Source organism: Fukomys damarensis, unplaced genomic scaffold, assembly GCF_012274545.1.
Source record: "Fukomys damarensis isolate Sample0158 unplaced genomic scaffold, DMR_v1.0_HiC HiC_scaffold_37, whole genome shotgun sequence".
NCBI classification, from domain to species: domain Eukaryota; kingdom Metazoa; phylum Chordata; class Mammalia; order Rodentia; family Bathyergidae; genus Fukomys; species Fukomys damarensis.
In genome coordinates this window covers 20,791,319-20,794,603 of record NW_022900949.1, presented here as the reverse complement: position 1 = coordinate 20,794,603, position 3,285 = coordinate 20,791,319, and the positions used below count along the sequence as shown (strand labels likewise).

General features: G+C 51.8%; 1 long non-coding RNA gene across 1 annotated transcript; it reads right to left on the bottom strand.

Annotated features, from left to right (window-relative positions):
* Window positions 1-154: 154 nt before the first annotated feature.
* LOC104859287 lies at window positions 155-3,034 on the bottom strand. The gene is made up of 3 exons (XR_779338.1): window positions 2,917-3,034; window positions 1,001-1,089; window positions 155-380 (listed from the first exon to the last, which is right to left on the bottom strand). It is a non-coding gene; the product is annotated as an uncharacterized LOC104859287 (long non-coding RNA).
* Between the last annotated feature and the right edge of the window lie 251 nt (window positions 3,035-3,285).

The window sequence follows — 3,285 nt, the reverse complement described above, 5'->3', positions numbered from 1 at the left end:
AAAAAAAAAAAAAAAAAAAAAAGTCATTGAGAATTTTTAATTTTCTGCAAAATGTTTAAATATTTCAAAATCAAAAGATACGAAAGAGTATACAATGAACAACTCTATCCACTAATAACCAACTTTTTTTCTTGATACAATTAAGGTCATCAGTATCTTGTGTATCCACTAAGACTTGAAGACAAACACACTATATGTATTGTCCTTTTCTTTCAATGCAGATGGGAACACACTTGCTTCTTTAACTCAACAATGTATCTTTGAGATGATCTTACCTCAGTATAGCCAAAGCATTCTCATTATTTTTTGTGGCTGTTGGATATTCCATTATTCACAGAAGGCCCCACCGACAGACATGGAATGAGAAAACACATATAGCCCTGAAAAGAAACAAATGGAAGAAAAATTTCCTCCTTCTGTTGATTTTTTTTCTTCCCTCGCTCACTACGGAGGCCATGATGACGTGTAAAGTTTACCAAAAGTTCCAACACCTTTTGGCATAGGACTGAAGGACAAAGCTGGGACGCTTTGCTAGTCATCAAATAAATCCTGGTGAGATAGGAAACCTTTATTTGGGTCATTATATCAGCATTTGGGTGTTCCTCCCTTTAAAGATTAATGTTTAACAACAAGAATGGCAGAGGCATTTCAGGGCATGGTTCACCCTTTTCTTTGGTCCCGAATGGGACACAACCCAGCTTTATATTTTAAGGCCGGGAGGACTCGGTGTGGAGAGGGTCTCACAGGAAGCCTTTCATGGTGCCAGGACCCCCACTCCCCGGGGTGGACACCCCCTCACTTCCTGCCCAGTCCACAGAGCCAGCGTCTCACGTGGGGCAAGTTGGCCGTTCTGAATGTTTCTGCTTGGAAATGACCCAAATGCCTTCCCCACCCATCTCTGAGGCCTGCTTTGGAGTGGACGAGCTGATCCATTTGTGAATCAGATCAGATCAGCTGCCTTAATCAAGGATGGAGACACGGGGTGGAAGGAGGTTCGTACCACAGACCGGGCATGGCGTCCGCTGAACTTGCACAGACTTCCACTCTTGCTGCACTGCAGCTTTGGATGGGGTGGAGCCATGCGGAGTCCTGTGTTGGATAAAAAGGACACATGAGCTTGAAGGACACACAAGGACGAGTAGAAATCACTCCTGCTAGGACCCTGTGTTCAAGTCCACCTTTCCTAGCACGAGTATTATTCCTTCCATCTAACTTAGGAAAAAAGTAAGTTTTACCTCTTCAAACCAAATCAAGGAGCTCACAGACCAGTGGACAGGCAGGCAAGCGGAAGTGGGACAGGAGGCCCAAGGAGACCATGGCGTGTGACGGCACTGAGGTTGGAGGAAGGCAGTTCAGAAAGTGACCGAGGGTGTGGGAGCGGACAGGTGGCAGAAAGCCTCAAAACTGGGATAGGGAGTTCAAGGGGCAGTGGTGCAGCCCTGTAGAAAGCTTATGCTTAGCATGTGGGGGGCCACGTTCCATCCACAGGACCCCTCTCAGTGTCGTTCCCTCGTCACGGTCCCCTCCACCGTCACTTTTGGTATTGATACCTTCACACTGAGCCTTATCCACAGCCCTTCATAAACTCCCAGATTCTGAGATGAGGTCTCACTAAGAGGCCCAGGTTGGGCTCAAACTCTCCACCCTCTGTCCCGGCCTGCTGAGTAGGTGCATGATTCCTGTCCCCAGACCCCAGGCCACAGTGGGTCTTAGGCTGGAGGTACTTCTCCCCCGGCTGCCACTACTCACTCCTCAGTGGGAGGCACACTTCAGCCCACACAGGGATGCCAAGGGCAGAGGCCAAGGGGCAGCCCAGTGACTGATGCCCCAGGCTCCTTGGAAGACATGTGAACAGAGCAGAAACACAGCTGGAAACACAGGACAGGGACACAGCCAGTGTCAGGGCACCGACCTTTCTGCACCCTCATTTCTGAGACCAGGTGGGCAAGGGGACACTGGGCCAGGAGAGATTAAGATGGACCCATTTTCTAGCTGGAAAATCACCATGAGCCTCACCCACTGAGGAGTGTGTGGAGCACCGGGCAATGCAGCTTGTCCCAGGGTCTGCATTTCGGGTTCCAGCGGGGAGGGCATGGCCACAGGTTGGTGTTGTAAGAATCTTCCAGGAGGACAGGAAACTGAAAGCTTGGAGGCCTTGTTCCTCACCAGCAGCCTCTGCCTGACACCATCCTGGGAAGGGCCAGCCCCCCCCCCCCGGGCTCCTAGAAGGTGGGACATGGTGGGGAATGCTCCATAACAAACAAATGAAGATGTGGTCAGGCCCAGAACTGGGAAGGAGTGAGGGGAGATGGAGGTTCGAGTCCCATGGCTCTTGCCAGTTCTCCTGGAGGTCCGGGCCTGGGATACGGGTGAAGGAGGGCTGTGAACAGGAGGCAGCTGTGACACCCACCAGGGTGGCAATGGGCCCTCTCTGGAAGACTTGGAAGTCTTGAGGAATTGCCAGGATTTGGCACTAGGGAGCCAGGTGTCCCTGTGCTACCCACCTTAGGAGATGGGACATCATTTATGAGACAGGGGTTCTTCAGAAAGTGAGGGGCACCCTGTTGGGGATGGAGGGGAAACCAGGGCAAGCTGAGCTTAGCGGGGAATGGAGAGGCTGCAGCCCTCTCAGGACCAAGCTACCCGCATCTTTGGATCCTGTGCTTCTCCTGTCCCTGCCACCCGCCCACAGGGAAAAGGAGTTGAAAAGGGGGGTGCAGTGACCCTGAGGACCCCTGGCCTGGTGGGATCTCACCAATTGCAGATCCCCATTAGCTCACCTGGGCGTCCAAGGTAAATTTCTGGAACTTTCCCCCAGACTCATGAAACACAGGTCAGGTAATTTTATGGGAGCGGTAAAACACACATGGAATCAAACGAGCTACTCATATACACCTTCTCCTTGGTCTCTGATACCTTTCTCAGAGGCCAGCCAGAGGCATCAGGGAAGGTTTCTCAGCCAGTCTTCCCTTCGGCAAGCGGCTCTCCACAGTTGGGTTAGGTCTTCGAGTCCAGTCATCTCTCCCTCCCCTTAGTTTCATTCTAACCACTCGAGGGCAGGGGAGGTCTCTGTCTTCACACAAGCAGCTGGCCAGACACCTGGGCTTGACACCCCTCTTGGGCGCCTCGGTTTCCTTCTCCCTGGGGGGAAAAGGGAAAATCTGAATTATGGAAAACTCAGCCCCTGCCGCATTGCTGGGAACTTGACCGCATTCGCCTCGGATCTCCGATCTCCGCACTAAGAAGGTGGAGGCGCGGGCTGAGAGACCAACCCACGAAAGAACC